This window comes from Melospiza melodia, chromosome 2 (assembly GCF_035770615.1).
Source record: "Melospiza melodia melodia isolate bMelMel2 chromosome 2, bMelMel2.pri, whole genome shotgun sequence".
Classification (NCBI taxonomy): domain Eukaryota; kingdom Metazoa; phylum Chordata; class Aves; order Passeriformes; family Passerellidae; genus Melospiza; species Melospiza melodia.
The window spans coordinates 102211660-102225152 of record NC_086195.1 but is presented as its reverse complement, the minus strand read 5'-3'; positions in this window follow the sequence as shown (position 1 = coordinate 102225152).

The window sequence follows — 13493 nt, the reverse complement described above, 5'->3', positions numbered from 1 at the left end:
AGGAAGGAAGGAAGGAAGGAAGGAAGGAAGGAAGGAAGGAAGGAAGGAAGGAAGGAAGGAAGGAAGGAAGGAAGGAAGGAAGGAAGGAAGGAAGGAAGGAAGGAAGGAAGGAAGGAAGGAAGGAAGGAAGGAAGGAAGGAAGGGAGGAAGGGAGGAAGGGAGGAAGGGAGGAAGGGAGGGAGGGAGGGAGGGAGGGAGGGAGGGAGGGAGGGAGGGAGGGAGGGAGGGAGGGAGGGAGGGAGGGAGGGAGGGAGGAAGGGAGGGAGGGGAGGAAGGGAGGAAGGAAGGAAGGAAGAAGGAAGGAAGGAAGGAAGGAAGGAAGGAAGGAAGGAAGGAAGGAAGGAAGGAAGGAAGGAAGGAAGGAAGGAAGGAAGGAAGGAAGGAAGGAAGGAAGGAAGGAAGGAAGGAAGGAAGAAGGAAGGAAGGAAGGAAGGAAGGAAGGAAGGAGGAGGGAAAGAAAGAAAGAAAGAAAGAAAGAAAGAAAGAAAGAAAGAAAGAAAGAAAGAAAGAAAGAAAGAAAAAAGAAAGAAAGAGAAAAGAAAGAAAGAAAGAAAGAATCTATTTAATGCACTTACCAACATATTTTCCCACACTTGGCACATTCTGTGTCAGAGAAGCCCAAAGCCCTCATGACTATTCAAGGCCAAATGTAACAGAGATAATAATAGTTACCAATTAGAGTCTTCAGGAGAACTATTTTGATTTAAATGCTGGTGTTAATAATATAAATAATAGCACAGATTCCTGGACCTGCTAGGTAGGCCTCATATTAAGGATGACATCCCTAATTTGTACACTGTGCTCTGGGGCAAGGCTCTGTATCCACAGAATTTCCTTCCCTTCTGAAGAGCTAATTCCTATTTCTGTCTTCCAGTACTTAAATCTAACAGCCCCTTAGGGCTTCCAGAATATACACTAGTTGTGTTTAACATTTGCTTAGCAATTTTTGCATCATTACTTTTCTGTAATTAGAACACCTAGTGGAAATGGTGATAGACACTGTACAAATTAGTGCTATAAACAACTAATTTCTTTATCAGACTCAAAGAAGGACATTAGCTTTGTTTTTCTGTTTCATTTTGGCTGTCTCATGGTGAATCTGAACATATTTTTTCCATACGTTGTTGGTTATTTTACAAAAAAAGGAATAATTTTTCCATATCCCATGGCTTTTTGTTATTCTCCAGATGTTACATGTGATAAAAAGCTATTCTGCCTTCTGTGGTTATTTTTATCTTTTCTGTATCTTCCATGAAGTTGTAAAAAAATGCTGCTATACTTTTCCAATTTTTTCTGACATTTCTAACTTGGATAAAATTTATAAAAAAAAAAAATCCAAACTAAGAAAAAATGCATAGGCAGCAGAAGAATACTGTTACTTGACTGTGTAGCAGAAGCTAGACTTTTCTCACAGAATTTTGTACAGAAAATGGATTCATTAACAACTTTCCTCTAGGTTAGAAGGACTCAGTTACTGTGATGTCTTATGCTTTAAGATGTTCAAGGGAGTCCTGCTACCCAGACAACTGCAGATCTGGAGGGGCTCTATAATATTTATCCTATTTGATCTATATAAATTTTAGCTAGTTGTATTTCTTGCAATGCATCTTTTCTTTATTGGTTTTGGTTTCTTTTATGTTTTTTTCCTTCTCAGTAAGTGCAAAGAATCATGAGGGATTGCCCAACAGAAAAAAGGTGTTGAATTTTTGACATAGATTTTGTCATCTGTTTTAGTAGGCATTGAAATTAAATATGTGTTAATAAAGAATAAGCTTTTGTTTAGAGTCTTATGACTCTAAGCTATTTTTTTTTCTGTCAGCACTTTCCTTGTTCATTTCATGCCATAATTCCAAGATTTTTTACAATCACAAGCGCACTTTTATGATAAGCATGGTCTTTCTTTTAATCTACCACCTGTACAATCTTTCACAGAACACAAAGAACAGCAGTGAAATGGCCCAACTGACCTACTTGATATCTCCCACCAGGTCCGTGTGAGGCTCCCTGGGCTTTCCACTCTCTCCTGCTTTCTAGCTAATAAGCAAACACAGTGTTGAGGCTGGAGTCCAGGACTTGTCTGAAAACATCTGAGTGCTAAGACATCTGATGTTATGTGTGTAAAGAGTGCTGTTTTATTCTCTGCCATGCACTCGCCGTGTGACCTTGGCAAAGTCACCCGCTTTGCATTTCAGAAAAGGCTGTAGGAGCTCCAGGTTCAGCCAGAAGTGGAGGGCAGTGAGGCTGAACTGCAGCAGCAAATGAGTCCCTGAGATCCCAGATGCAAAAGGGGTCACTGACACTGCCATATCTTTGTGTGGCCTTGTGTACCCAGCATAGGATGAGCCAAGGTGAAGGAAATAACACATTATAACAGTATCCTGTCTCCTTCTGGTTGCCTGGGGCACTAAAGCCATTGGGACGGTCTCTGTGGTAAGGTCGCATAAGAAATTGTATTCTGGCTTCCCAGGCTTGAATTAGTCTTCACTCTGTGGTCTCACATACCTAGTGCTGTGGCAAAGTGTCCCTAAATTAATAATATTATCAATTTTAGACCACCGAAATGTTCAGTGATAAAACGTCACTCAAGCATAGCAAAGTGTTATGCAAATATGGTCAGGATTATATGTCATGAGGTAGATGGAAGTGTTACACTTGGTCTTTGTTGTAAAGGACTATATGTATATTTTTAATTTTTTCTTACAGATAGTCCTATTTGCTATATTATCCTATTGCTATATTATCCTAAACATGTACTTTTCATTGTTGCTTTCTGAAAGCTTGGCAAACTCTGAACAGTAAAATACAGACAGGCTGCAGTGTGCAATGCAGGATATAAGAAAGGCCCTGCTGTGTATCAAAACTCATTGAAGTCTCTTCTTGAACACAATGAACAAAATCCTGTCCAGTTTACATCAGGTAAGGAAAACCGTGTAGTAAGGAGTTTGGGGGATAAAGAATAAAGGAGAGATGAAAGCCTTGGGTGGAAGGGCAGAAAGCCTCAGATAAACACGGCTCTGATTCCCTCTGATTCCCAGTTCCTCCTGGGGAGAGTTGAACGTCTTGTAAGCAGACCCTTCTTTTACACCAGTCACTTTTAGTTGTCTTGGGCTGCTGGCTTTGTAAAAAACAACAGCTTTGATTGTTTCTTAATATCCCTTAATATTTTGTATCATAATATCCCCTCAGTGCTTTAACACAAAACAAAAAGACACCATTTAATTCCAGCAGGCTTTTGGTGTTGTGACCTTTGTGCAGTGCTGGAGTTATACAATAGGGAAAAGCTGTCCCTGTCTTGCATTACTGATTCATGAATTTTTAAACTCACAGTATGGCACAACTGCTGTCTAGTAACAATAGGAAGCTGGCATTCTGTCCAGCAGAATCTGAAGTCCCAGGAGAGCAGGCAGAAAGCAGCAGGACCTGGAATAAAAGGTGCATTTGTGTGCTACAATAAAAAGCACACTTTCTCTTCCCTGTTTCTCATCTCACCACTTTTACCTCATTTTCTTTGTGTATACCTAAATACTGCTTGTGTCCAATGGAAGTGACAAGAAGAACTTATGTGACTAGGCAAAGAACAAATTAGTATCAAAGTGAATTTGTTGACTGATATGGCTCCAGCAGAGGAACAAGAAAGTGTTGAAATGTAGAACCCCAAAACTGTGAGTTATGTCATGTTTACATTTTTAAAGTACCTGCCAGAGTTAATTTCTTATGCTATTTTTAATGCTAGGTATAAGCAAGTACAATCTCTCAGGCCACTGAAGACTGGCAAGCACATCTGTGTCTGCACCAATATTTTAATTTTTGACCGAGAAGAGCAAAATGTCTGGATACTTCCACTTACAATTGCAGGACTTTTGCCTGCTTTGTCCATCTTCACTGTGGTTGTGCATGTGCCTGAGTTATTTTCAGCACTAGGTGATCACTTCCACCTTCCCTGGTGCGACAGAAGCTTCATCTTGCTCAAACGAGGTATGAGCATCATTTTGAAGGATCAGTGTGGAGGTGATGAACAATCTCTCAACACCAGAATAACTCCATTGACTACAGTTATCCCAGGGTAGGTGCAGTTTATTTTCTGTTGCCTTTTTGTGATCAAGCCCAGGACCATTGTGTCTAAAAACTTGTTAATTTCTTTTACAGTTTTAGGGAACTGGTGCATCTATTTGTTGCTTCCCTTTCAGCCTCAAAGGGGGATTTTCCTGAATATAGTGGTGGGACAAGGAAAAATAGCTTTAAACTGAAAGAGAGTAAGTTTAGATTGGATATTAGGAAGAAATTCTTTACTCTGAGAGTGGTGTGGCACTGAAATATGTCGCTCAGAGAAGCTGTAGATGTCCCATTCCTGGAAGTGTTCAAGGCCAGCCGGGATGAGACTTTGATTAATGTGGTCTAGTGAAAGGTGTCCCAGCCCATGGCAGGGGGTTTGGAACTGCGTAATCGTTCAGGTCCCTTCCAACCCAAACCCTTCTATGATTCTATAAAAATCAGCTACTACCTCTGAAAAAGGTTTGTCCTTGTCAGTATAATAAGAAAAATGAAATGAATATTTATATCTCAGTGAATGTGCACACACAGGATAAGCACTGCTTTCAGAGGATTGTGGTTTTTTTCACCTTGTCTTTTTCCTTTCCAGGGGCTTTCACATCAAGTCTTTTATTATTCACAAATAAGATAACTGATCTTCTGAGCACTCCTGGATATATTAATTATCCATTCTATGGATAAAACCATGTGAAAACAGGGTAAGGAACTATTATTGGAATCAGAACAGAATGCTTCTAAGAAAGAAATTAGAAGTAAGACAAGGATGGAATAGGAAGAAAAGCATTGTCTGGGTTCTGACTGAGTTTTGGAGTTCATACTGCTGCAATGACTTGCTCTGTGGAGGAATCAGTTATTTTTTACTTCAACTGAGTAAGATTTCTGTTCATCACTGATACTATTGAGGTGATTTAATGGTATTACAGCATCCTCTGTGTGTGGATGGACTTGCCAATAATGAACAAAGGATTGGGGTGTTTAATGGTTAAGGTTGAAATTTTACCATGTTTATCGCCTAGAAAATGAATTAAGTGGAATAGTTCTAATTCATCCTAGATTCATTCAGTCAATATTTCAATAGGAAACCTCTTCAACTTTTTGAATCTCAATGTACTACTCTCCTGACTCTTGAGTAGCTCCTTAAATCTATGTGCCTTAATAACACAGACATTGGCGCTTGTACCAAGTGCCCTTCTGAAAAGCATTACATAATGATTTCAGTTCTTTGTAGATTGTAAAAGAAATTATATGCCATTTTTGAAAGACAAACTGTTAGAACTACTTCCCCAGGTAATCTTGTGCATTACTGGGGTTTTCTAGCCTTTGGCCAGGTGCAAAAGAAAGTATCAGACATGGACAAGCTTCAACTTAAATCATGGCAGAGGAACGACACAGAGGGAATGGGCAGGACATTGTATGGGGAGTTCTGAGCTGCCAAACAGGAATTCTAGTAACTCACAGTTACAACAATTATTGTACAAAAATCCTCTCCTACAAAAAGCGCATATGAGCAGAGAAAGAAGAATGCTTGCCCAGATATAGCTATAGGCTGCATTATATGGTATTATAGCCCAAAATCAGAGGATTCCTTTTAAATACCTAGAGCTCCCACATTATTCTTGCTTTAAAATGCTGGTGACTTGGGCAGCCTTTTAGATATATTTTGAAGTCTTGTTTGCTTGTAGTAACTTGGAAGTTTATAGCACTGAACTTTGAAGATGATCTGCAGTGATTACTTGAACCTTTTTAATAGTTGTTGTCCAGGAAAGAATTTTTAATCTGATCTATGTGAAGGTGTTAATTCTCATCAACCGTAATGTTTTCCAAGTCCTGTGCAAAATGGGTTTATTCAGCCAGACACAGAGGCTCCCAAATGCAATACTAGTAGTGAAAGATGAGGGAAGCAGAGGTGAATGAGTTGCTGATGTGCTTCCCCTTATGAAGGGAGAACAGGGTTGCCTGGAGAAAGGATAGGTGGCTGATGGAACAAGACTTGCTAAAGTGTATTGTTTGGACACAGGATACCTTGAAACCTCAGGAGGACAGAGGAAAGCTGACTTGCAAAAGGTCTGGGACCATGCTGTTCAGATATAATCTGAAACATCTCCAGTATTTGCATGACAGATGATATGAAATAAATGACCAGGACTTGTTTCACATCACAAAACCTGCCATATTCACATGAGGGTGAATGCAGCAACAGTCTCTGTGGGACAGCTTCACAGCTATGGGGTCCTACACAAACTACCAAAGGCAAGTGAGGAAGACTGGTGTCCTCATAATTTTCCATTGAAAATCCATGCTTGCTAGAGATCTTTTCAAGGGATAGTGAGCAACCACACTACCTTAATGTGAACAAATTCTAAACAGAGAAGGTCTGAAGGCATTGGGAAAAGAAATAATTCTGAAAAAGTCTTGGATGTCATTAACTGATTAACCTTCCTTCTGGTATTAATCATGCTTGTGGGTCTGGTCCATTGTCCAGTGAGGTCAATGAAAACACATCTTCTGTCAGGAATTCTCTTCTTGAAGTACACTTTTTATTTGGCTTCTGTCATCCCAAGATATGCAAACCATTTATGTACAGGAATATCCCAGCTGTTGTAGTGCAGTGAACTACAATGCAGCTCTTCAGCATAAATATGAAGACAGAAATTGTAGAACAGTAGAATTTTTGAAAACAGAGTTCTTCTATAGTTTTGTATATAGCATACAGAAGCAGAACTTCTCCTGTAATCTACCCTTTTTGCAGTTGTGGGCAATACATTGCAGATAATACACTATCCTTTTCTCATCCTCTGAGCTCAGCACATTTTAAATGATATAAGGGTATGTAGCAAACATCTTCTACAAGGTACTAAACATTTGCTGCCAAAATTTCAAAACCCTGCTACTCCTTTTCATTTGAAATGTGCCTGTTACAGGGTTTTCCTTTGAGTGGGATACACAAAAGGCAGTTCCTCGTTAGTATAGTGACCTTATCAATCTCTACAGCTCCCTGAAAGGTGGCTGTAGTCAGGTGGGGATTGCTCTCTTTCTCCAGGCAGCAACTGACAGAATAAGAGGACACAGTCATAATTTGCACCACGGGAAATATAGGTTGGATATTGGGAAAAATTTTTTACTGGAAGAGTGATAAAGTACTGGAATGATCTGCCCAGGGAGGTGGTGGAGTCACCATCCCTGGATGTCTTTCTTTAAATACTGGATGTGGCACTCAGTGCCATGGTTTAGTTGTGGTGTTAGGGCATGGGTTGGACTAAATGGTCTTGAAGGTCTCTTCCAAACTTGTGATTCTGTGATTCAGAGTGGCATAAGTCTTACCTGAAAAATATCTAAAGATAAGAGTGAGAATGTGTACTCATTTACATGTATAAGATGTTTCAGCAGCTGCTGCTGTTCAGACACAATTATTTCTCATGAAAATGTTTGGAAACAGTTTGGGTTTTTTTAGTGTAATCAACTCAAGTTATTGCATCTGGGGAAGATTTGTCGCTATCTAAAGTCAGCACCAAAAGGGGCATAGGAAATACAGTTGTCTAAGTGGAAATCAGTAGTGGAAATCATTAACTGGATGTTGCCTCCTTCTGGTCCATCATGCTGAGAGGGCAGCTGCATATGAATCTGAGAGGTATTTGTTTTATATGCATATGTTCTTGTCTTCCTAAGAAGATCTGTAAAGTTAAATTATTTGATCTAGGTATAATTCTACAGTCAAGTTAGTATTGTTCTCAGAGTGGATCTGGGAAAAATTCAAATTGTATGCCATGCTAGTTCTTAGAAGAATGTGCTATTCCATCTAACTTGAATAAAAGATTTACTGAAAACCCCTGAAGGGATAGGAAGATCTTCAGGACACTCATTCATCCTTGGTCGATTATGGTAAAGAATCTGACCACTGACTACTGGAATACTGCACAGCCTCAGCATTGTTGGCTAGGACAGGCTCAAAGACATTCACTTAATTTAACATTAAATTTAACATTGGTTACAGGCAAGCATTGTTAAGTTCCTATCAGCAGATAAAAGATTCAAACTGAATCCAGCACTACTGAGATATTTGCAAATACTAAACTAAAGCTTTGATATCTACAGTTTCAATCTTGATTTAAACTTACATGCACATGTAATATGCCTGTGCTGTTGAAAGAGTATTTATAGCAGCAGAAAGCATTGCCTGGTCTGCTGAAAAGCTTGATTACCTACCTGCCTACATTAGTTTCCCCTTGAAATACAGCATTTCTGGAATGATATGTGTAATTAGAGACATTCTGTCAAGCTTAGAATTGACATAAGGCTGCAGTAGGTAGTGGGGAGGAAGTCTAGTCCACAGCTTAATGCTTAAACTGATCTTTTCATTCTTGGCAAAAGCAAAAACTCCTGATGTAAAGACAAAATTCATATCACCTTGAGAGTTGAATCAGTTGGTCACCTCTGACCATAAAGACATACCACAGCACAGTCCCTTGTCTGCCTTTTCTGTGAGTCACTGTTTTAGCTCTAGCATTGGTTCCACCAGCTCTCTTTTGCTGAGTGTGTGATGTGTCATGTCCACGAATATTGGTGTGTGGTATCTGCGCAGCCTATCCTCTTGTCCTCCTTTGGCTTGCCCACACTTTCCCTTCCCACCTGTAGAGCTCCTACTGATTTGTTGTATTTGATATCTTTTGGTCCCTTACCACTCCAGCCTGTTGGAGAGAGATTTTTATGCCTTCAGATCTACAGCTAAATTTCTCATGATATGGTTCCCAAAGGAAAGCACTCTGGAAAATATCAGAGAACAAACCTGACAATGTGTTTGGATATACCATCATCTGTCTCAGTTAGACAGGAGCAACAAATAGTGAATTCTGTCACCTTGCTCTCCACTCCTTTTGCAGATCACTTTTGAATATGTAGAAGTCTTACTCATGAAGACATGAACCGGAAGCACTTAATTAGGCAGCTCTATGTGTTGCGACACTTGAAAAAATTTTAAAACCCTCAACAATTAACATATTTGAGGAAAAAAGACTTAATTTTTTTGTAGAAATAATTACTAATTTCACTTTGTACATTCACCATAATGAATTTGTTCATGATGTAAGTAGAAATGTGCTTAAATGCTGCCATCTTATTTCAAAAGTTCCATACCCTCGCAGTGATTTCTCATAGACAGCTCCTCACAGCACTGACTCCTTCTTCTTCACAGCCAACAAACCCCACCTCTCTCCTCACCCAGCTACCCCACTCTTTTGTAGCACTCACCTTCTTATTGGACACAGCTGTGGCCTGTTAAGGGCAGGGCTGTTCCTAATCTATGGTGATTAGCACAGCTGTAACTCCTCAGGGGTGAGATTGCCTTCTGCACTATCTTTACTTTCTTACATTCTATCTCTCCACACTTAAGTTCATAAACCCTTCTTATTCTTACTTCTTACATATTCTCTGTGTTGCTTCATAGATCACACCATAATTTACAGATGTAATTTTCTTTCTGCTTGGGCTGAAAAGTCACATGACTGTTCTCTCTGACTTGGCTCAATGCTCTTCAGTGTTATAGCAGTCCAAGTATTAGAAAATCTGATTTGAAACATCTTGGACACTCCATAGGATAATCACCTATAGGAGCATTGTTTTCACACAGTGTCATCTAAAGACCTGATATTTAAAAAGTGATTAAAAAATAACAGAGAGGATTTAACTTTTTACTATAGCCCTATGGGGGTATCTTCAGTTAAATAATTCAGATTCATAGTTTGAGGCAGAAAATTATAGCAGGTTGCTAGAAATGGGGTATTATTTATCCTTCTAATAATCTGTGAAGCTCTCGTTTCCATTTTTCAACATATTATGCTGATTCATTTCTTAACATTGATATAGCAAATATGAGCAACTCATTCACACAGAGTCCTTGTCTTGTTTATTCTGTGCATATGTTTTGCAAGCATTTTGTGCTTATGTGAATAACATGGGCTTGGAAGTTCACCTAGTATTCAGTTATTTTCAAATGTTAGTCTGAAATTTATTCTGATGGTAACAACACTTTTTTTTTAAAGACATATTTATTTACATACTTGTTTTTCATCTGGAAAGGTTACACATCTCACAGTGCAAATCTCTGGGGAAACGTATCTTGTTCCAGAAATATTTCTGCTGTCATTAGAAATGCTGATGGAATCTGTGTAAGTCATAAAATGTTCAGTTACTGCTCTGTAGAAGGCAAAAAATTCTGTGTTTTATTACAACAGCCTCTTTTTTTTTTCAAGTATTTATCTTTAACAGAAGCTTTTAAAATGGTACTTGATTCAGTTCATCAAACTTTGAATTTCTGTGAGGAACAGCAGTACGATCTCAGCTTTGATCCATTAGCTGTTAGAGATGTTCTTATTTGTTAGTTATAGTCCTGAAAGACTGACTGTGGGGACAAAAAGGAAGGGATTTTGACAAAGATTTAATAGCTAAGGCCAAACTTTTTCTTAAACAGCACAGATTAGTATTGTAGAAAAACAGCTGATGCTGCAGAAAGATGTGATAAAACTTTGGAGCATTCCACTGTGTGCTCAAACAGTCCTGAAGAATTTCAAGCTGGGACCCCTACCTGTGTCATGCTTCAGTCATTTGGGCTCCTGCTTCTTTTCTTCATTTTTTTCCATTTTTAAGTCATCACAGTATATTATTTACCCTGACCACATCAGCATAATATAATAGTTACTGAAGTTTAGCCTGTGATTTTGCATTAGAAAGGCTCTATTTTTAGAAGTTTCTAGCACACTTTAAAACTTGGAGAAAAGTATATGGAAAAAATGCAACTTTATGTATATGTATATGTAGTATACATATACATAAAAGTATATGTAACTTATGTAACTGAACTGTAGTCACCCTCTGTGTACTGTGACTTCCCTAGTAAAGCTTAATTTCAAGAAGATTTTGCTTGTACATTTATTAAACCTTTTTAACAGCTCTATGCATGTTTCTTCTACATATCTGTTGTCTTCCTAGATTTTCTGATTTTCTGTGGTTTTTTTTTTTTTTTATTTTTGGCATTTGTTTGTTTGTTTTTAATACCTTGATGCACATTCAGCCCTCTTTACCTGAAATAGGTGTGTTGTTACCTATGTGGCAGTAGATGAATGGTGGGTGATGCCCCCATGACCATGGAAACTGGTAGCTTAGTCTTTAGTCAATAGTTGGAGGTGTTTTCAATTCCCCTGTACCTCACCAGTTACATTCATAAGAGTCTGCAGAAGCTGTGAAGAAGTTTGAGGTTCTAAAGGCCCTTTACCAGCCCTTTCTTGTGCCAGAGGGATGTTGGCAGGAGGGATGGGGCTTAAGCAGAGCTGTGCAAGCTCTCAGGCACTGCAGAGATGAAAGCCCTGTTAGCCTTTACTTAGTAAATAAAATATCTACAGAGCTTGGAGAAGAGAGAAGTAAGGAGTACCATGACCTAAATTTTCCACATCTAAATAAATCTAAGAGTAGAGCTTGTGGGACTTATAATTTTTTTTGGAAGGAGGATGTAGAGAATGAGGGGGGACATGTGAGTGTCATGTCTATGTTGTTGGAAAGCTGCCATCTCTGTTTTGGTTAGGTCGTTTTTTTATCCTTTCTGTTGTCTCCTTGCATGTCAGCCTGAGCAGAGGGATGGACATGACTCCAGGATCAGTGAAGCATAATTGCTTCAAGCAATGAGCAGCTGCTGTTACTCAGCGTTGGTACAACAGGCAGCAGGTCACCAAAGCAACAGTCACCTACCCAGGATCTGTTTTTTCCAGATCAGCACAAAAGAAGATGTCACCTGGCAGAGGAACTAGGAGGTGATAAAAAAGAATAACAAACAAATTCTAGCGGCTTAAGTGGAAGAAGAAATGTCTGCTTCAGGAGCTCAGCAGTGTGGAAGGGAAACAATAAAAACACATCCTGAGGGAAACCCTGAGATAAAGCGAAGGACACTTGTCAGGCATTAGGGGTGGATTCAGCCCACCTGACCAAGGGACTAGGCAGCTTTCTGGTATCTCTTGAAGCCCCTAACTGAATTGCTTTGAGTCCCTATCCAATCACTGGGGAAGGCTGCTGCTTGTGGAGACACCTAGAGACATATCACATCTGTGTGAAGTACTTCACATCAAATGGGTGGGATTCTACCTTTGGCAGATTTATAATCATCAGTAACAACTTACAATTTGTCTTTTAAGTGAAAGGAGCAATGTCTCAATTTCTTCCAAAGCTTCTGTATACTATGCATATATCTACTAAAGGGCTAACACACGGGGCTCCTATTTCTGGCATGTGAGAAGAATCTGACAAGTTGGTACTTTGCCAAGGGATGTGCAACTGCATTTTGAGTTCTTGATCTCTGGAGATATGCAAGACAGAGAATGTACTCTATAGGAATATGCCATAGGGATTTAAGGGCTTCTAGACACAGCTTAGGCTCCAGAGACTTGCAAGTGTTACATATGCGAAGACTGGGTTCCCAGTAGACCATCTGAGCTTTCAGCAGAGGGTGTGTGATTATGTTTTGTCCCTTAGCATAATGAGAAGCTCCATTTTCTTCATGCATATTCAGCATATATAATCTTTTAGGCTTGATTGATTTTTTCCTTTTATACAGAGAAGAGGAATATAAGGTCGTTGTTATTAAGTTGACTTTGAGAGCCTGAGAGTCTCTGGAATCTGTCTTTGAAACACTTATTTTCCTAAGCCCTTCAGAATTTTATTCTGTAATGTTAAGTTGTAGTTGCGTGAATACTTTCTTCAGCAGCAAAGCTGGTTTAAACTATCTCCTCAGTGAAATAAAACATCTGTAATGACACTGCTGGTAACAATTTCAATTGCATATTTCTAAGGATTACACTAATTTAAGATGGAAAGGTTAGTACTAAGTTATGTATGGCAGTATCTATTAATCAAAACAGCAACAGATGATCTCAAAGGAAAAGTACTTTCCCAAGCTTGCCAAAGAAAAAAGTGGATAAAAGCAGCAGATCTGCTTGAACATTCATGTTTTGGTGTTTCGGGTTCTTAAGTACTTTGTCTCATTCTTAACCAAATGCTCTTTCAGAAGAGAAGACAGAAGTCACCATGACTAGGAAGGTGTATTTCCAAAGTGTATTAGGACTATAACTCAGCTACACCCTAACAAAATGCCTCCATTTTCTTCATTCACAGAGTTAAATCTGAACAAATGGCATTGGAGAAATTATTTCTCCCTTAAAAAACTGTACAAGGTTTCTGTTTCTAACACTTGTGGACAGCTTTTAAAAATATGAGCCAAATGTAAACTCATACAATATTGTTTTCCCAAGTTAGCTGTCAACCTGAAATTACAAGGCTTGGCCAATTTCTTTAATAAAGGGCTTGACTGAGAAACCCTGAAAACTGCCGAAATACCAACACAGTGACTCTTGCTACAAAAATACATAGTTAATGCCTGTCTCCTAAAATATATATGTATATCTGTG